A 21845-nucleotide genomic window follows, 5' to 3' on the forward strand; every position below is an offset into this window, starting at 1 on the left:
AATTACACTCTCAAACCAAGGTTTTACTAACTTGGCTTGAGGGCGTTTTGCAAGACGAGCAAGCTTTTTTCATTAATTTACTTGATGTATAAAATAGAAGAAAGGAGCCTCTAAGTGTAGCAATATGGTTACATTTAATGAAGGTACAACATTAAGCACCTCCCATAGTTGATGATGATTAAAAGTATGCAGGCATCTGGCCTAAAGCTGTCCACATGAACCATCCTCCTCACTGCCATCAACGTCATCCCTTCCACTCTGCGCTCCATGAATGGTTCAAGCTTTCAGATCGCTCTACTGCAGGGTAGTCTTTCCGGTCGCGATTGCACACTGACAGCGGTGAGAGCCGACGGTGTGGAGGACAGTCTATATGGACAGCTTCACCCCGGATGCCTGCATACTTGGCTGTGCCTTTTAGTTGCTAAATATTGTACCTTCATTAAAGCGGGAGTTCACCCATTTATTTAATTTTTGCCCTTGTCCCCTTAGATTCCTGCTCGTTCGGTCTAGGGGAATCGGCTATTTGTATTAAAATATGATCCGTACTTACCCGTTTTCGAGATGCATCTTCTTCCGTCGCTTCCGGGTATGGGTCTTCGGGAGCGGGCGTTCCTTCTTGATTGACAGTCTTCCGAGAGGCTTCCGACGGTCGCATCCATCGCGTCACTCGTAGCCAAAAGAAGCCGAACGTCGGTGCGGCTCTATACTGCGCACTGACGTTCGGCTTCTTTCGGAAAATCGTGACGCGATGGATGCGACCGTCGGAAGCCTCTCGGAAGACTGTCAATCAAGAAGGAACGCCCATTCCCGCAGCCCATACCCGGAAGCGACGGAGAGGATGCATCTCGTAAACGGTAAGTACGGATCATATTTTAAAACAATTAGCCGATTCCCCTAGACAAAACGAGCATTAATCTAAGGGGAAAATGTGCTCTCTGAGGGTGAACCTGCGCTTTAAATGTAACCACCTTGCTACTTAGAGGCACTTCTCTTCTCTTTATATCCTGTAGCTCCTGCTGGATTTTGCTTCTAATCCCTTTGTGGATGGACATTTTATGGTTGCACAACCTAGTCACTTTGCTATAATCCTTTTTTCCTGCTGCCTCCATGACAACAGGACCACTTTAACTGTATAAAAGGAAGAGTTGTGCCCCCCCCAACATTCTTTTTCTGCCCTCAAGACTGCAGGATCACCTGCATCAGCCCTTACCTCACCCACCATGTTTATGTTACCATCACATGTTCATGCTCCCCTGTAGAATGGAGTCCCAGGACTTAGGCTACTAAATGCGCCAACTAGTATGGGAGCCCGTTTTTTCTGTGCATCTTTTTTTGGGGCAAGAGGGGTCTACTCTACTGTGGAAACTATCCTAGTTGCGTTTGAGCAGGATCAACAACTAAAGATTTTCTACAGATATGCACCTGCACCATGGAGTGACCGCAGTCTCGTAAAGAGGATTTCTATGGGATACCTTATGTCGCCTCCCCAGGCTCCTTTAGGCTGTGATCTGCTCCTCCAGGAGACTTGCTATCTTGCCACCTACACCTTGGGTCTCTGCAGCACTTTGGCTCCTTTTGCCTGTTTCAGAGGCGGGACCTTGGCACAGCCGGGTGATGTCATCGGCGCATGCGTGATTGCTGAGTGAAGCCACGGCGGCCATCTTGGTACACCCAAAGTAGGTGTGTGTGTATATATGCATATGCGCAGTCTTGTTGTCGTCCCCCCTCCCCCCCCTTTTTATTTTTTTATTTTTTTATAAAGAACATAACAAACAATGGTTACACAGGTGTATAATCCTAGTGAACATCGCTTCAGTCAAAGTGCAATACAATACTCGGGTATACAGGTAAACATTGTGAAACAGCAGGGTTTGACAAATTTGCTTGGAATTTAGGAGCCAGCTAAAAAAGTTAGGAGCCAGAAAAAGAGCTCGCGCGCAGAAGCGAACACATACGTGAGTAGCGCCGGCATATGTAAACGGTATTCAAACCACACGTGAGGTATCGCCGCGATCGTTAAAACGAGAGCAATAATTCTAGCTCTAGACTTCCTCTGTAACTCAAAACATGCAACCTGTAGAATTTTTTAAACGTCGCCTATGGAGATTTTAACCACTTCCCGACCGCCTTACGACCATATACGGCGGGACTTTAAAGATGGATATCTCGGTAACGGCAGCAGCTGCTGCCACAACCGAGGTGTCCATCTTTAGTGGGAGCGGTCCTGTAAAAGATAACGGTGGTCTCCGCGGCAGATTCGCCGCAAGATCACCGTTATCGGCGGCGGGAGGGGTGCTTCAGCCTGCTCTGTGGGGATACGAGTGAGGGCAAGATGGCCCCCACCCGTCCCCATAGCATTGCTGGGCGCAAGTGATGTCAAAACATCAGTCCCGCCCAGCGTCTTAAAGAGACATTTTTTTTTTTTTTTTGTTGTCATTTTTTCAAATGACAACATTTACATTTTTTTTTTTTTTTTTTTTTTTGCATTCAAGTCTAAATATTAGATCTGAAGTCTTTTTGACCCCAGATCTCATATTTAAGAGGACCTGTCATGCTTTTTTTTCTATTACAAGGGATGTTTACATTCCTTGTAATAGGAATAAAGGTGATCCATTTTTTTTTTTCAGTGTAAAAAATAATAAAATAAATAAAAATAAATAAGAAAAAAAAAAAATGTTTTAAAGCTCCCTGTCCCGACGAGCTCGCGCGCAGAAGCAAACGCATACGTGAGTAGCGTCCGCATATGAAAACGGTGTTCAAACCACACAAGTCAGGTATCGCCGTGATCGTTAGAGTGAGAGCAATAATTATAGCCCTAGACCTCCTCTGTAGCTCAAAAAATGCAACCTATAGAATTTTTTAAACGTCGCCTATCGAGATTTTAAAGGGTAAAAGTTTGATGCCATGCCACGAGCGGGCGCAATTTTTAAGCGTGACATGTTGGGTATCATTTTACTTGGCGTAACATTATCTTTCACAATATATAAACAAATTGGGCCAACTTTAAAAAAGTATATTTTTTCTCCAAAAAAGTGCGCTTGTAAGGCCGCTGCGCAAATATGGCTTGACAAAAAGTATTGCAATGATCGCCATTTTATTCTCTAGGGCGGGCGTCACTAAATGGCGGACCGCGGTCCGGTTCCGGCCCCAGTGGCCATTCTATCCGGACCGCAGCCTCGCCTGTGTGTCTCTGTGGCCGGCTCGCCCGCCTGCCGATGCCGCTATTTACACAGCATGGCAGGCGCAGCAGGTCTGTGCCGTCTCTGCACTCCCCCCTCCCCACACTGCCTGTCTACCTTATTCACACAAACTTGAATCACGACCGCGCTGGACAATGGGCGGGACTTTTTAAGTTAAAAAGTGGGTGATTGGTTGCTAGGCAGCGGGTCGGTCCCAGCAACAAATCACTCGCTTTTAATGGGAAAGGTCCCGCCCATTGTCCAGAGCGGCCACGCTCCATGTCCTGTGTGAATAAGGTAGGTTTTCTGTGGGGAGGGGGAGTGTTGTGCTGTGCAGGACAAAACAGGGGTTTGCTATTGAGAGGATTGTGATGGGGGGGAGTCAGTCTGCGATGGGGGGGGAGGGTCTGTTATTGTAGGGAGGGGGTTGTTCAGTCTGTGATGGGGGGGGGGGGGGCCGTCTGATTGGTGGGTCAGTCTGTGATAGGGGGTCTGATTTGGGGGGGTCAGTCTGTGATAGGGAGATCTCAGATTGTGGGGGGTTCAGTCTAAGATGGGGTGTTCTGTGATTGTGGGTGGGGGTTCAGTTTGTAATTGGGGGGGGGGTTTAAGTCTGATTTGGGGGGTCAGTCTGTGATAGGAGGTCTGTGATTTGGGGGGTCAGTCTGATTGGTGGGTCAGTCTGTGATGGGGGGGATCTGTGATTGTGGGGGGGTTCAGTCTGTGATGGGGTGGTCTGTAATTGGGGAGGTCTGTGATTGTGGGGGGGGGGGTTCAGTCTGTGATTGTGGGGGGGATCAGTCTATGATAGTGGGGTCTGTGATTGGGGGGGGGGGTTCAGTCTGTGATTGGGTGGTCTGTGAATTTGGGGGGTCAGTCTGTGATTGGTGGGTCAGTCTGTTATAGGGGGGTCTGATTTGGGGGGTCAGTCTGTGATGGGGGGATCTGTGTTTGTGGGGGGTTCAGTCTGTGATGGGGTGTTCTGTGATTGTGGGGGGTTCAGTTTGTAATTGGGGGGGATCAGTCTGATGTGGGGTCTGATTTGGGGGGGGGTTTGTGATTGTGGGGGGTTCAGTCTGTGATGGGGTGGTCTGTGATTGTGGGGGGTCCGTCTGTGATTGGGGGATCAGTCTGTAATAGGGGGTCTGTGATTTGGGGTATCTGATTTGGGGGGGTCAGCCTGTGATAGGGGGATCTGTGATTGTGGGGGTTCAGTCTGTGCTGGGGGTGTCCATCTGTGATTGGGGGGGGATCGGTATGTGATGGGGGGTTTGTGATGAGGCAAGGGGATGTGATTTAAGGGGGGGGGGGCTGAGGACACTGATGTAAAAGGGGTTCTATGATTTCTGCACTGGCAAAACACAGGTCTCTGTTTTCTATGTGTCCTGTTCACATTGAAACAGCGCCCCTGCGTGCTGAGCAGTGTGGTGCAAAATGCATTCTGTTTCTATGCACCGTAACTGATCTGTGCTGCCTAAAAATGAAAGAAATGTATTTTAAAAAATTTATGTTTGATTTCGATGGTGTGTGGGTCTTAAAGGTGTGTGGTGGGGGGGCGCTGTGAAGTGGAGGATATCATGTGGCGTCATAGCACCAATATGACATTCGGACCTCCGCTTGAAGAATTTTTTTCCGACCGGACCCCCGTGAATTTTAATTCACTACCCCTGCTCTAGGGTGTTAGAAAAAAAATATATATAATGTTTGGGGATTTTAAGTAATTTTTTAGCAAAAAAAACTGTTTTAGTCTTGTAAACACCAAATCTGAAAAACACCCAAAGTAGAGAAGTGGTTAAAGGGTAAAAGTTTGTCGGCATTCCACGAGCGGAAACACAATTTTGAAGCGTGACATGTTGGGTAGGGTATCAATTTACTCGGCGTAACATTATCTTTCACAATATAAAAAAAAATTGGGCTAACTTTACTGCTGTCTTATTTTTTTAATTAAAAAAAGTATATTTTTTCTCCCAAAAAGTGCGCTTGTAAGGCCGCTGCGCAAATACGGCGTGACAAAGTATTGCAATGATCGCCATTTTATTCTCTAGGGTGTTAAAATAAAAAAATATATATAATGTTTGGTGGTTCTAATTAGAGGGAAGGAGATGGTAGTGAAAAATTACATTATTAGAACTGCTGTTTTACTTAATGCCAATGGCCACCACCAGATGGCGCAGGTCACAGAAGGAAGCTTGGCACTTCACAAGGCTCCATTACCGGCCGTCGCGGGCCCGCCGAGGGAGGTGGGGGTGTACGGGGGCACACTGCCTCCGTGAATCCCCTGCCGCGCCCGCGACGGCCGTTAACTGAGGCTGCGGCTTTGTAGGCCGCAAAGCCGCGGGCGGCGGGTCACAATTTCTCTTCGCAATTGCGACCTAGCGCCCGGATTTTGTCGAGCCCTGGTGAAACAGAATACAGAAAATGTGCTACGTGAAGACAATCTACCCTAGTTGGGGCCTAGGCACTGGCAGTTCTGTAACCATAATATCCCTATTAAAAGCTGTACCCTAGGGGGCAGGCGGTATGGTACTCTCTGAGTTAACCCAGGAGTTCCATATTTTGGAGAACTTTTTTGGGCATCCTCTAGCTTTGTATGTTAATTTATATAGTGGTATCGCTTGGTTGACAATGGTAAGCCAAAGCTTTATATTTGGTGTGGACTGAGATTTCCAGTGCATGGTAATCGCTTTTTTTTTTTTTTTATTATTAGCATAAAATGGCACTATGCGTATGAAGGATTGTACGTTTTTGGATAAATCTTCATCAATGTATCCCAGTAGATCTGACCAGAACTTCCTTATCGGAGCACATTCCCACATCAGATGGAAGAATGTGCCATCGGCCATTCCACATCGAGTGCATAAAGGAGTGGATAATCTTTTTAATCTATATAACAAATATGGTGTAAAATATGATCTATATACAATAATTTGGCTTGGATCACCTTGTCCCTTTGGGAGATGACGGAGGGCACCTGCAGAATCTTTTCCCAGATCTCCTCCGTCAACTCGGGAATGTCTGCGTGCCATTTTTGTTCAATGGTGGTAAGCCTTGTGGTCGTGGAGTGGAGTAAAGACTTATAGTAAGGCAAAACTATTTTTTGGTGTGGGAGGGATCAGTCAGTAAGTTTTCCAGTGGGGAAGTTTGCATTTTTAACAGTGTGAGAGTGAGATTGTTCCAGGTTTTTAATCTACTGATAAGGGGGTCTAAATTGATCTTGGCATAAGAGGAGACAGGGAGTTTTATCAAGACCCCAAGATTACGTAAAGTTTAAACTATTTACAGTGGGCACGCGGAGGGGAGTGTTATGGGTCAATCTGAAACAAAACGGAAAATTTCCGTAATTTTCCTTTCCCGACGCATCTTCATGGTAGCACACACTGGGTTGTGACTCCACCCCCACAACTTGACAGGATTGATTAGCTATAAATTTGAAGGGGAGACGCCCTGCACCATTCTCTGTATATATCATCATTAAAGAGGAGTTCCACCCAAAAATGGAACTTCCTCTTAACCCACTCCTCTCCCCCTTACATGCCACACAAGAAGGGGGCTTCACAAGAAGGGGACTTCCTGTCCCACTTCCTCCTTCCGCCGAGGGGCTGCAGAGGCGATTAAGCTTAATCGCCTTTTGGCAGCCCCTCCCTGTAGGCAATCGCCTAGGACACGTCAGGTCCTAGGCGATCGCCTGTCCAATCAAACAGCGCAGTGCCGGGTCGCGCCGCTCGCGCATGCGCAGTGGGTTCCCGGCCGTGAAGCTGAAAGCTGTCACGGCTGGGTGCCCACAGTGACAATGAAGACGCCGGCCGGGGAGGGGGGGAGAGGAGCGGACCCCGGCCGGCGCGTCGCTGGAACAGGTAAGTGTCAGTTTATTAAAAGCCAGCAGCTACACTTTTTGTAGCTGCTGACTTTTAATAAACTTAAAAAATGGGTGGAAAACCCCTTTAAACAGTAGGGTGGGCATCTGTGTGCTGCCATGAAGATGCGTCAGGAAAGGAAAATTACGTAAAGATGAGTATACAATTTTCCGTTTTTCTGATGCATTCATGGCAGCACACACTGGGAAATAACTCGCCAGTCGGGAGGGTGCAAGAAAACAGTAATATTTATTCTTTATAGCACTGAGAAATTGGCTCTAACAGATCTGCCGAAGTCAGCAGTAGCCAAGTGAGCAGAATTCACTCTGTAGTGAGAAATGAAGGTGTGCCGAGAAGACCAGGTTGCTGCTCTGCATATGGTCTCCGGGGAAATCCCGCAATATGCTGCCCATGAGGGGTATCCACTGCCCTTGTCGAGTGAGCCCTGATGCCCTCAGGAGCTGTAAGTTACTGGATGGAATAGGCCTCTTTTGATAGCGGCGATGGTACGAGAGGTAGCTGCTTGGCCTCGTCTGCTCCCGTGTGGGATAATCAAGAGAGAATCCGACTGTGAGATAACTGGAGATGGTTGACTTGACATCCAAGGCATGGGGCTCGCCCCTCCCATTAGTGGAAGACAGAAGGACGATGTCCTGGTTATACTGAAAGGAGGAAGCTACCTTTGTTCTAAATCGGTCTGAAGGTTTCAGTACCACTCTGTCAGGGAAGAACACTAAATAGGGTTCCGTAACCATAGTGCTTGAATCTCCTACACCCTTTTAGCTGAGGTGATGGCAATAAGGAAAGCCAGCTTTGTAGTTGGGTTCCACAGTGAGACCAAGTTAAACGAAAACAAAGGGTGGATTGGACAAGGCCTCAAGAACTATTGAGAGATCCCATGTTGGAAAAACTGGCTTCCTAGGTGGTCCGATCTTCATGCAGGTCTTCAGAAATTGAGTGACCAGAGGGTGAAGAGCCCATCTAGTAACCGTCTTGGCAGAAAGAGCGGATACTTGCACCTTCCGGGTACCCAAGCTTAGGGCCTTGTTAAGCCCTGACTGAAGGCATTCAAGAATTTGAGATGGTTCTGGTGAGATAGGATTCCAATCTCTTAGTTGTGGCATCGAAACTAACCTCTCCCAGATTCTAGTGTAGGTGGTATTGGAGGAGCTTTTTCTAGCTGCATTAGGGTCGATATTACTTCCTGGGAGCATCTTTGTTCCCTTAACCTAATCCTCTCAACTTCCATGCTGCCAGATGCAGCTTCTCTGGGGCTGGATGGAAGAATTGTCCTTGATATAGGAGATCCCTGGTTACTGGTAGCTGAATTGGAGGCTGCCTACTGAGTTGTAACAGGGTCGCAAACCGTGGCCTCCTCGGCCAGAACGGTATTACTGCTATAACCGTGGCTGAGGACTTCCGAAGCCGGGACAGGAATCTCGCAATCAGAGGAGTTGGAGGGAAAATGTACCCCAGCTCGAAGTTCCATGGGCTAGGCAGTCTGTTCCTTCGGCTGATGGAAAGGGGGCTCTGAACAGGAGCCTCTGACATTTGGTGTTTGTTGGCGTAGCTGCTAGGTCGACCTCTGGTACTCCTCAGGTCTTCGTAAGAAGGGAGAATGCGTGGTGGTTCAGGGACCATTCGTTGTTCGACAGTGTCTCTCGGCTTAGATAGTCGGCCAACATATTTTGTGCTGCCGGGACATACACTGAACCTAAGATCTGGCAGGTGCACTTGGGCCCATTCCAATATGGGGCGAACTTCCTCCAGGAACGTGAGACTCCTGGTCCCTCCTTCTTTCTGGATGTACGACACAGCCATCTTGTTGTCCATTCGGATAAGGACACTCTTTCCTTTCAGAAGAGGAGCAAAGGTCATGAGAGCCTGGAAGGCTGCTCTGAGTTCTAATACATTTGACACCATGCCCTGAGCTTGAAAGTGCCACTGGCCTTGGGCTGCTTGGTCCCGATAATGTGTTCCCCACCCCCTCTGACTGGCATCCGATGTTACTACTTCTGGACTTGGGGGAACTATAGGTCTGAGTTTCCAGAGGTTGAATGGGTGCGTCCACCACCATAGTGATTGTTTTACCCAGCTGTTCCGCTGTCTGAAAAAATAATTCTGTAGAACTCGCATGTGCCACTGGGACCACTGTATCATGGGTATGGTCGCAGACATGGACCCCAGGATATTGAGGTAGGCGTCTGGATGATAACAGGTTCTGCATCTTCTGGACTAAGGGTTTCAGCTCCTCCTAAGGGAGTTGTACACGTTTCAGCCTGGTATCCAACTTTGCCCCTAGAAACACCTTGACTTGCGTGGGCTGGAGACTGCTCTTTTTCCAGTTGACTAGCCACCCGAAGTCTTGCAGGGTCGTGAGCAATAACTTCCGGTGATGAGTTAAGGTTTCCCGATTCCCTGCCAGGAGCAATATGTCATCCAGATAATGATGGACTCGCATCCCCTCTTCTCTGAGAAGTGCGATGAGGGGTAGGAGAACTTTGGTGAATGTCCTGGGTGCTGAGGATATGCCGATTGGAAGGCACCGGAATTGGAAATGACACTGATTGAGAACCGAAGAAACTTTTGGAAGGCGGAATGGATCGGGACATGAAGGTACGTGTCCAATAAATCCACCGACAACATCCAGTCTCCAGTTCACCGCCAATAGAATGGAGTGAAGGCTTTATATTTTGAAGGCTTCTATTTTTGATCTTCTTGTTGAGCCTCTTTAGATCTAGGGCTGGGCGCAAGTCCCCAGTTTTCTTTCAAACCAAAAATAAAGGGGAATAGAACCCCCTCCCATTTTGGTGCGACGGTACATCTACGATTGCAGAAGTAGCTTTCTTCTGTCTGGGGAAGATGGTATCTCGGTAGGCTGAAATATATTCTCCGGCAGTGTGCCCATGAATTTCCATTTGTGTCCGATCTTGATAGTGGATAATGTCCATGGATCTCATATGTGACTTGACCATATTTGAGCGAAGTTCTTGAGCCTGGTGCTCACCTGAGCTGGGTGGGCGTGCAAATCCTCAAAAGGATTTCTGTTGGTCCCCAGCCGTAATGGCCTTGTGGAGATGGCTGGATCCAGATTTGCGCCAAATAGGTTTGAGCCGTCATATAGGTTTTTGCACCAATTCGATTTAGATGCCGCATCAGCTATCCAGGGCTTCAGCCATAAAGCCCTTCTGGCCGTAACCAAGGCTAGCATAGCCTTTGCTGAGGATCTAATGATGTCAACTGATGCTCCGGCCATGAAGCTGCCTGCCAATTTAATCTCCTGTAGGGTGGAAATTATTTTCTCCTGGTCCATACCATCTAGGAGGGAGTTCTCAATGTTAGCCGTCCATGCAGAGATGGCTTTTGGCTACTGCGGCGGTGGTGATAGCCAGTCTACAAGCGCCTCCTGCCGTGGAGTAAGCCTTTTTAATTCAGGATCGATTTTGCGATCAAGTACGTCCCGGAAGGTAACTGCGTCTGCGATCGGCAGGGTAACGTGTCGCATTAAAGATGAATCCTCTGTGCATTAATTAGGGAATTGATTTTAGACTCCTTTTTAAAAGGACACAATTTTGCAAGCTTGTTGGTAAGACTAGGTCGTTTATCCAATCTCTCCCACTCATCTTTTAAGAGGTCCACCAGTTCCTTTATGAAGGGAAACGATTCAGGATCCCTCTTCAGTTCTGGAAAATACTTCCGAACCTTCTGCGGTTCTGTCTCGCCTTCCTCCCAGCCAATTGCTTCTTTGAGCGAGCGATCGGTTAGACTAAGCAGAAGTGGAACCCTGACGCCGCATCGCGGTCTTCATTTTCTGAGAGGGTTTCTGAAGCCTGTGTGTAGTGACAGGGTACCGGTGAAGTGCTTGGGGTAGGATCGTTTATCGGCGGAGCCGTAGTTCCCAAAATTGACTCTCGTGCGACTCTGTCGCTACTCTGGCGTCTGGCTCCTTCTCCTTGGTTGCTTCGTTGAAGCAAGAACGGCAAGCCAATTTTCCTGGTAATGCTGGAGCCCCGCATACCTAGCAAGCGTTTGCTGCGGGACGGGTATGGTAGTTCCGATCATTGTGAGATGATGGTGATGGTCTGCGGTGAGATCGACTATGACGGGAGCGGCTACGTCTTGAGCGATAATAGCAGTAGGGTGATCTTGAGCGACTTCTGTGTGACCTTCTGCCACTGGACGCATGACTTGATCTCCCTCTATGCCGCAAGCTTGCGTCTCTTGACCTGGTAGGGCTGCCAAAGAACGCAGCGTTAGTGGTCAGGCTCTCTTTTTTTTTTTTTTGTCTCTTCTCTACTTGCCTTTTTCGGACGGCCTCTATACCTAGCTCATGGTGGTCTCCATAAAGGGTGCAGAGGACAGTCTTGAGAAGATGAAACAGTACTACTAAAATAAGGCAGAAACAAAAGGTGCAGTATAGAAAAAAAGAGCCAAAGAATCATGCCAGGGAGAAAAAAACCTGTGTTTAAATGTAATCAATCTCTGCAGAGCAGCAGCCTGAAGCTCTATAGCAGAGTGTGCTGTGTTTTTAAATTTGCTGCCGCTATCGTGGCACTGAAGACACGCATGCGCAGAAGCGGTCCGGTGGCTCCGGCGCCATCTTCGGTGAGGGCAGAGGGTGCTGCCGGCATAATCGCCTTGCTGCAGATCGACGGACAGGCGCGACGGCGCACACATACTGAGAAAAGTAAAACGCTCAGAAAAAGATCATAGTTTTGGTCTAAAATAGTCAGGAGGAAATAGGTACAATGTGGATCATAATGAGCCCATAGACATAGAAGTGGAGACCACTGCAAAAATTTAAGCTTCTTTAAAGCTTGTCACATTGCCATTACTTGCTGTCTGCAAAATAGTAAGGAGGAAATATAGGTACAATGTGGACCATAATGAGCAAAGAGACATAGAAGTGGAGACCACTGCAAAAAAATTTAAGCTTCTTTAAAGCTTGTCACATTGCCAGTACTTGCTGTTTGCGCCCCTGAGACCACCAGAACGGGGTTCCCTCCATAGAAGCTCCTTTAGAGACTGTACAGGAGGGACTTCCAAACAGGAGAGGCTTAGAACCTGCTGGGGCGATTGTGGTAAGAGGCATGCTTGCTTGTTCATCCAATCTGTCAGGGGAGGATAAAAAAGAGAATGGTGCAGGGCGTCTCCCCTTCAAATTTATAGCTAATCAATCCTGTCAGGTTGTGGGGGCGGAGTCACAACCCAGTGTGTGCTGCCATGAATGCATCAGGAAAAGGGACTTGTCCCAATTGAACCCTGAAAAGTGGCCAAACAGTCGGATAATCTTCAGCAGGCCTGGGAGTGACCACTTGTGGTCCTCCAGATATATTGGCACATCGTCCGCATATAAGGACACTTTTTTTTTTCTCTAGACCCCCCAATCGTCAGTCCCTTAACCTCCCCACTGGACCTTATCAGTGAAGCTAGGGGCTCTATCGCAAACGGGAGCGGCGACAGCGGGCACCCCTGTCTGGTGCCTCTCTTTATAGGAAAGGCATCCAATATGGACACATTGACCCGTAGTCTTGCTATGGGTTTGGAGTATAGGAGTTGTACCCACTTTATAAAGGTAGTGCCAAATCCGAATTTAGCTAGGAATTCAAAAAGATAGGGCCATTCGACTGAGTCAAAGGCCTTGTGAGTGTCCAAGTCCAGTACAGCTCGGGAGCCAGTCGTGTCATGAACCGCTTGTATATTGCTAAAGTCTGTGTAAATTAATAGATGCCGATTTGTCCAGGCATAAATCCAGTTTGGTCTGCCCCTATAATGGTAGTAATTACTTTATTTATGTATTTTTCGCCGTATAGGATGCTCCGGCATATAAGACGCACCCAATTTTAAAGGAGGAAAATCTAGAAAAAAAGATTCTAAACCAAATACTGTAGTAAAATATTTGCCCCCCCACTCGTCATCACCATCACACCACCCCCACATTAGTAATGGCCAGTAACATTGCCCCCACATTAGTAATGGCCAGTAACATTGCCCCCACATTAGTAATGGCCAGTAACATTGCCCCCAGTAACATTGCCCCCACATTAGTAATGGCCAGTAACATTGCCCCCACATTAGTAATGGCCAGTAACATTGCCCCCACATTAGTAATGGCCAGTAACATTGCCCCCACATTAGTAATGGCCAGTAACATTGCCCCCACAATGTGGCCAGTAACATTTCCCCCACATTAGTAATGGCCAGTAACATTGCCCCCACATTAGTAATGGCCAGTAACATTGCCCCCACAATGTGGCCAGTAACATTTCCCCCACATTAGTAATGGCCAGTAACATTGCCCCCACATTAGTAATGGCCAGTAACATTGCCCCCACATTAGTAATGGCCAGTAACATTGCCCCCAGTAACATTGCCCCCACATTAGTAATGGCCAGTAACATTGCCCCCACATTAGTAATGGCCAGTAACATTGCCCCCACATTAGTAATGGCCAGTAACATTGCCCCCACATTAGTAATGGCCAGTAACATTGCCCCCACAATGTGGCCAGTAACATTGCCCCCACATTAGTAATGGCCAGTAACATTGCCCCCACATAGTGGTAATGGCCAGTAACATTGCCCCCACATAGTAATAATGGCCAGTAACATTGCCCCCACATAGTAATAATGGCCAGTAACATTGCCCCCGCATAGTAATAATAGCCAGTAACATTGCCCCCGCATAGTAATAATAGCCAGTAACATTGCCCCCACATAGTAGTAATGGCCAGTAACATTGCCCCCACATAGTAGTAATGGCCAGTAACATTGCCCCCACATAGTAGTAATGGCCAGTAACATTGCCCCCACATAGTAGTAATGGCCAGTAACATTGCCCCCACATAGTAGTAATGGCCAGTAACATTGCCCCCACATAGTAGTAATGGCCAGTAACATTGCCCCCACATAGTAGTAATGGCCAGTAACATTGCCCCCACATAGTAGTAATGGCCAGTAACATTGCCCCCACATAGTAGTAATGGCCAGTAACATTGCCCCCACATAGTAATAATGGCCAGTAACATTGCCCCCCGCATAGTAATGGCCAGTAACATTGCCCCCGCATAGTAATAATAGCCAGTAACATTGCCCCCACAACTCACTGTTGTTGCAGATGCATGGCAAGATTGCGGCGCGCGCTCTGCTAGGAATAAACAGATCCACGGCAAGCACCGTAGCCAAATTTTTTTTAACATCCAAGTTAATAAGCGAAATCTGTCCTATACAATTCGCAGAGGAGGTGGTGTGACGGTATTAGAATGATATCCCCGTCAAAGTCTTCCCTTCTTCCCATAAAGATAATCACCCAATATTCCACAAGGGGGGATATTCCTGGGATCTCCCAATAAGCCACACATGCCAAGCTTACTGCTGAAACAACACACTTTAATGGTTTTCTTCTCATCTTTTTTACAGTCCAAGACATTCAAGCAACAATGAAATCTCCACCCCCCTAATCGCACACTAAGGCTAATTACTAAAACATTCTAGACAGGTCGGCACCGACCGACAATTATCATGTCTAATCACTGCACATTCCTTAAACAGCATAACAATAAACCACCTTCACACACTTGAGTTTCCTAGGCAGACGTTTCGTCTGCATCCAGTTTGACACCTATTGACACCTCTGAGCATCACTAGGTTGTAGACAGCGTTATCACACAATTAAAGGCCTTTCAAAAGCTAGCCTTATTTAACATATGAACAGTCTTTACAGAGAGAGACGAGTCACACATGAAAACACCTGTTACCTCTAACCCACAGCATTAAATTAGCAGGGAGAATTAAACTGAGACATATAGGCAATTGCATCACAGGTGGTTCTTATGAGGTTTGGGAATCGAAACTTTTAGCGCTTCCGACATGGAACGTGGTAACTTTCCCGTTCTAAGGGCTTAATTGTACATTTACAGCAAGTGAATGCATGTACCAATCAATGGGAAATCCATCTAGGCCTGGAGTTTTATGTCTGGCGAACGATTGTATAACCTCCCCTATTTTTTATTTTTATTTTTTTTATTTATAACGAAGAGACCGGCCTGCACGGGCCAAATCCACACAATACATCAACTTGTGCAGTATTACAGATCAAGTTACATGGGTCTGTATAACATAGCGATTACACTTTAATATACTTTGATGATGTATCAGGGAGCACACAGAGATAGATTACACTTTAATATACTTTGATGATGTCATTGCTATGTTATACAGACCCATGTAACGTGATCTGTAATACTGCACAAGTTAATGTATTATGTGGATTTGGCCCGTGCGGGCCGGTCTCTCCGCTTATATTTATAAAAAAAACCCCAAAAAAATAGGGGAGGTTATACAATCGTTCGCCAGACATAAAACTCCAGGCCCAGATGCATTTCCCATTGAGTGGTACATGCATTCACTTGCTGTGAATGTACAATTAATAAATATATATATATATATATATATATATATATATATATATATATATATATATATATATATATATAATTAATGTGTGGTGCCCCTTCATGCATCCCGCAGTGTGCTCAACACCGAGGCCCTGCGGGCTCCCAAACCTGGGGCTTTTCCGGGTTGCCTGACCCGCACAGGACCAGCCTCCCTTCCATTTTCCAGAGTGTTTGAGTAGTGAGAGTATAGAAAAAGCATTAACAGAGATTGCTTCAGTGGAGTAGTGGATGTCACAATGTAGAGAATAAGATTTCCTATCATCTGTGCCCAGTCTTGCCACACAGTGTTAATCCAGCGCTGAGCAATCCTCTTTTTATTGTTCAGTGAAATAAAACAGACTTCCAGATAAAACCAAAGTCCTTGCTTTGAGTGACAGGTTATTTACATATGTCGTGCACTAGCTTGCAGAAATGCACAGCTTCTGTAAAAAGTGCCCAATTCACATCCCCCTCCCCTCTCCCTCTCCTCTCCTCTCCCCTACAGCTCTCTTAGGATTGACTGTCTTTCCTGTGTTTTTTGACTAAATGTTTTCAAAACATTTAGTCATTTACCAGGATGTGTTATGTGGGGGAGGGGTGGATTTCTCACTTTTTATACTTGCACCCAGTAAGGCTGAATGAATTTAGGGCTGGTTCACATTAGTGCGCTGTGCGAGATCGCAAGTGATTCGCACCGCACTGCTGTTCATCTCACATGCGATGCAATTTCAGCCATACAAACTGTATGGCTTAAAATCGCATCTCATTTGGACCAAACACACACAGGACCCTTTTTTTGGTCCACAACAGAATCGCATAGGTGCCCATGCCATCGGATTCATGTCCTAACTGTCAGTTTGCAGTGTGATATGCGAGCTGAAATGGGGGTGTCATTACCATTGTATGACACTCCCCAGCAGTTTGCATATGGCAGTGTAAACTGCCATGCGAGTCGGGTGCGATGTGGGAACCCGCAGTGGATTCTCAGGGTTCCCGAATCGCACCAGTGTGAACCCGAGCCTTGGTGGGAGCAGTCAGGTGACATTTGTAGGCTGTATGCTTTGAGGCTTGGTTCACACTAGTGCGATTGGGGAACCCTGCAAATCCATTGCGGGTTCCCACATCGTACCCGACTCGCACAGCAGTTCACACTGCCATATGCGAACTGCTGGGGAGTGTCATACAAGGGTAATGACACCCCCATTTCAGCTCGCATATCGCACTGCGAACTGACAGGACATGAATCGGATTTCATAGGTATGAACACCCAGGCCCGTCGGAACAAGACAGGCAAAACAAGCAACTGCTTGGAGCCCCCAAACTGGCCTGGGGCCCTGAGCTGGCCTGAGCAAGGCTGCAGCCTGTAGTGTGGTCGAGCTCCTCTTCCTAGTTCCTTCTGCAGTCCGGCCGGGTACCGTAACCGCGCGGTACAGGAGATTCAGTTTTCTACTGCAATATGCGGTAGGGATGGGGGGTAAAAAGAACATGGGGGGGGGGGGGGCAGTCAGAAGAAGTACTACCCGACGCTTATCAGAAGTAGTACTGCCCGTTCGGTGGCAGCAGCACCCCACCCCCCGCTTATCACTACTACCCGGTTTATAGCAAAACAAAATGCTTGCACAGCAACAACCCCCCTCAACTTGCAATGACAGAAGAAGTGAAAAAGTACTTCTCGGTGTCCCTGCGGCAGCTGCATCTGTCCCCCCCCCCCTAACCCAAACCCCCCCCCGCTTCTCAACTTGAAACTCAGCAACACCCCATCCCCCGCCTCTTGCTTAGGGCGCCCAAATTCCTTCAAACGCCCCTGTGAACACCCATGCGATTCTGGTGCGGACCAAAAAAAGGGTCCTGTGCGTGTTTGGTCCAAATGAGATGCTATTTCAGCCATACAGTTTGTGTGGCTGAAATTGCATCGCACATACATCGTGATCTGAACAGGAATGCAGGGTGTACAGTGATGGGTAGAACGTGCAGATCATTTTTTCAATTTCAGTTTTTTTATCAGCCCTGTTGGGGGCGTTGGTGACATGCCAGGGGTCTAAACGGAGACCCCTGACCTCTCCCATTTGAGACAGAGAAAGGGACAGAGGAGATTCATTCCCCAGTCCTTTCTCTGCATTGAAGATGAATGGCGGGAAGACAGCGGCTAAACTGAAGCAGAGTAACACACAGGTTACTCTGCTCAGTTATCACAGGGCACAAAGCGCTCGGTAACGAATGCTCTGTGTTCCATTCAGAAAAGAGAGGGGCTGGTAACTGACATAGCCCCTTTATCCGCTCTCCATCCTGACAGATCCCCCCCCCCCCCCGCAGCCCGCGGGAGAGGAGAGAGAAGCCGGCGATGGTTGCTGGGGACGAGGTGGACACACGGAGCAGGACGAGGGGGGTTTGGAGGATGAAGACACGGGGAGGGGGGATGGACACACGGATCAGGACGAGGGGGGTGGGTGTGTGGACACACGGAGGGGGATGATATCGGGGGTGGAGGAGAACAGGGTGCTAGAGGAGAAAGAAGACGATCGGTGCGACGGGGACAGCTGTGAGCACTGATTACCGCCTGCATGGCTTTTTAGATGAAAGCCGCGGGAGGGAGGTGGAGAAGCAGATGATGAAAAGCCATGCAGGGGGGTCGGTGCTCACAGCTGTCCCATCGCATCGATCATCCCCGACTGTCATGGGACATAAATGTGTGTTTACTCAAATGACAGGGGGCCGTGAGCACGCTCTATTACCCAGAAATCGCTCTGCCTGTCCTGTGCACACTCTGGCCAAGGGGAGTGTAGAGGTGGGCGGGGAGTCTGCTGACATCATGACTCCGCCCACCGAGCGCTGAACAGACCCGCCCACCGAATCTGGACTTTTTGGGGGTTTCAAACAGCTAAAGGGGGGACATTTGACAGATAAGGATACATGCAGGAGGCATGTACATCCTTATAGATCAGCACTATGGCAGTACTTTAGAATTGATGAGAGTGGGTTTAGATCCACTTTAACCACTTAAGCCCCGGACCAATATGCTGGCTAAAGACCCAAGGTGTTTTTACAGTTCGGGACTGCGTCGCTTTAACAGACAATTGCGCGGTCGTGCGACGTGGCTCCCAAACAAAATTGGCGTCCTTTTTCCCCCACAAATAGAGCTTTCTTTTGGTGGTATTTGATGACCTCTGCGGTTTTTATTTTTTGCGCTATAAACAAAAATAGAGCGACAATTTTGAAAAAAATTCAATATTTTTTACTTTTTGCTATAATAAATATCCCCCAAAAACATATATAATTTTTTTTTCCCCTCAGTTTAGGCCGATACGTATTCTTCTACCTATTTTTGGTAAAAAAAATCGCAATAATCGTTTATCGGTTGGTTTGCGCAAAATTTATAGCGTTTACAAAATAGGGGATAGTTTTATTGCATTTTTATTTTTTTTACTACTAATGGCGGCGATCAGCGATTTTTTTTTTTTTCGTGACTGCGACATTATGGCGGACACTTCGGACAATTTTGACACATTTTTGGGACCATTGTCATTTTCACAGCAAAAAATGCATTTAAATTGCATTCTTTATTGTGAAAAGGACAGTTGCAGTTTGGGAGTTAACCACAGGGGGCGCTGTAGGAGTTAGGCTTCACTTTGTGAGTGTTTACAACTGTAGGGGGGTGTGGCTGTAGGTGTGACGTCATCGATCGTGTCTCCCCTATAAAGGGGATGACGCGATCGATACGCCGCCACGGGGAAGCCGTGTTTACACACAGCTCTCCCCGTTCTTCAGCTCCGGGGACCGATCGCCGCACTCGAGCGGCGATCGGGTCCGCGGGACCCGCGGTCCCGGAGCTTTGGACCGGGTCGCGGGAGCGCGCCCGCGACCCACGGCTGGGTTCAAGTACAGGACGTGTATATATACGTGCTTGTGCCCAGCTGTGCCATTCTGCCGACGTATATGTGCAGGAGGCGGTCCTTAAGTGGTTAAACACGCTCCACCGTTGCCAGGTTTTTTTTGTATGCTTCCTGTATTTTTTGGCTAGTAAGGATAAGATCCTCCAACCGGCTAATGTTATCAACTTTTTTAAGCCAAAGGGCCAGGGTCGGTGGGCGCTGAGACTTCCAGGTAAGTGGGATACATGCCTTGGCCGCATCCAGTAAGTGACGTACCACCGACTTTTTGTCCGTCGCATGCAGCATGAAGGATGCCGGGTCATCTGGTAGCACACGGTCAGTGAAATTCTGGGTCTTCTGGCGAAACTCACTCCGGAACCCCTGTAACTGGGTACAGGACCAAAATATGTGTAGGAGGGTACCCTTCTCCTCCTGACAGCGCCAGCAAAAGTCTGATGACTCCGGGAAGAGAGTACGTAGCAACGCCGGTGTCCTGTACCACCGATTAAGGATCTTGTAATTTGTTTCCTGGGTTCTGGAGCATATGGAGGACTTATGGGTGAGCTCGAGAATGCGCTGTTTTTTTTACTAGTGGGGAAGGGACAGTTCAGGTCTCTTTCCCATTTGAGGAGGCATGGAATCGGGCTGTCATCGGGCGGTGTGATCAGTATGCCATACATCAGTGACAGGGTGTGGGGAATCACCCCGGTCCCGGTACAGAGCTCCTCCAGAGTCGTGGGTGGCTGTTGTGTGGCATCGGGGGGGTGTCATGCTACTCAAGAAGTGTCCGAGCTGAAGAGCTCTCATGTAGTCCAATTTGTATGGGCCTGCGGGGTCCGCTAGTTCCGCGGCGGTTTTCCATTTTCCCCTCTCGCTAAAATTCGACGCTTGGCTGAACTCCGTCTCTCGTAATTCAAGACATTTTCTGTCGAGCAGGCCCGGTACGAATTGAGGGTGGCCCAGCACTGGTCTCAACAGGGAGTTATGTGTCGTAAGCAGGGCTGTGGAGTTGGTAGATAAATGTTCCGACTCCTCAGTTTTATGTACTTCCGACTCCCCGACTCCGACTCTGTATTAATATGCAAATGTATTTTATACATTCCTTGAGGGAAAGAAACGCAACCTACCACAGGACTACTGTCTGGGAAGCCAACAGTCTACTGTATTGCACAGTTTAAGCAAAAGACAAACACAATGAAAACAAAGTTTTTTTTTTTTTTTTTTTTTATTCTAAAACATGATTTTCCTAGGAGAATCCCATAGTCATGTTTAAAGTTTAAGCTAACAATCGGAGTTTACAAGTTTTTATAGCCTTAGCTAAATGACAGCAGTTTTTTTCAATGGTTTACAGCTTCAGTCTTGAACTATTGGCCCTCCATTCCCTTCACTTATACAAGTGTCTCACTCTCTAGTCCTGCAAAAAACATATTTATTTAATCCCTTTTCAGTGAGAGGCTAGGTTACACATGGACGCTGCGTTCCCTGTAAAAGCAGAACACAACACTATGGAAAGTATAAGTATTGCCGCTCCTAATTGTGTGGTGCGTGCCATATAGTGAAGCACATGAAAAGCATGCTTCTTCACGGTCACTTAACGTGTTCGTTTTGCGGTTAGGTGAGGCACTGCATGCATTGGTCTTTATTCTTACAGTAGAGAAGTCATTAATTATAACTTTTTGTGAATTGGGACATTTAAACTTGCTTCTTTTTTCTTTTTTTTTTAATTCCAATCTAAATTTAGTAGGAGTCGGTGCATTGTTTTCCGACTCCGACTCCAGGTACCCAAAATTTCCCCCGACTCCGACTCCTCGACTCCACAGCCCTGGTCCTAAGTGAGGGTTTTGTCAACAGTTGTGAACAAATTTTTGTCCGTGGCTCCTATCAACGGGTGATGCTTAAGCTCCGGGGGAAGGGCCGCGGAGCACCACGGGGCTCTGTGGAGTGGGACAACACTCAGAGCAGGAACAATCTGTGTCCACAGCTTGGTGTCGGTGTGACGGCACCAGTCCATGAGCCTGCCAAGATGGGTCACCTGCTGGTAAGTGCGGAGTTCTGGCATAGCCAAGCCTCCATGTAGTTTCGGGGAGCGATGGCATTCTCCTGTTCAGGCGAGGGCTTTTCCCCACCCAGAGAAATCTAGTGAAGGCGGTGTGGGCCTGTTTGAAGAAGTCTCCCGGTATCAGTATCGGCAGAGCCTGCAAGAGGTAGAGGAAATTTGGCAATATTGACATCTTAAGAATGTTACAGCGACCCAGCCAAGAATGTAGGCCGCTGTTCCATTGGTCAAGCAGCTTTTTCACCATCCCAAGGAGTGGCGGGAGTTGGAAGAGACAAGAGAATGTCAGTATATAGGTACCAAGGTACTTCAGGGCATTGTCCGTCCATTTCAAGTTAAAGCCATCCCTGAGACCCCGGAGTTGGTGTTGCGGAATCCCCACTCCCATGGCTTTCGACTTGGTGAAATTGATCTTCAAGTTAGAGAGCCGGCCGTATACATCGAATTCCCGCA

The 21845-nt window shown here is 47.7% G+C and overlaps 1 protein-coding gene across 6 annotated transcripts in view; it reads left to right on the forward strand.

Moving 5' to 3' along the window:
* Positions 1-21845, forward strand: part of CENPT (centromere protein T) — an 803389-nt gene that overhangs the window by 465 nt on the left and 781079 nt on the right. The gene's annotated exons all lie outside the window — the stretch shown is intronic.

Source organism: Rana temporaria, chromosome 11 (assembly GCF_905171775.1).
Source record: "Rana temporaria chromosome 11, aRanTem1.1, whole genome shotgun sequence".
Taxonomy (NCBI): Eukaryota; Metazoa; Chordata; class Amphibia; order Anura; family Ranidae; genus Rana; species Rana temporaria.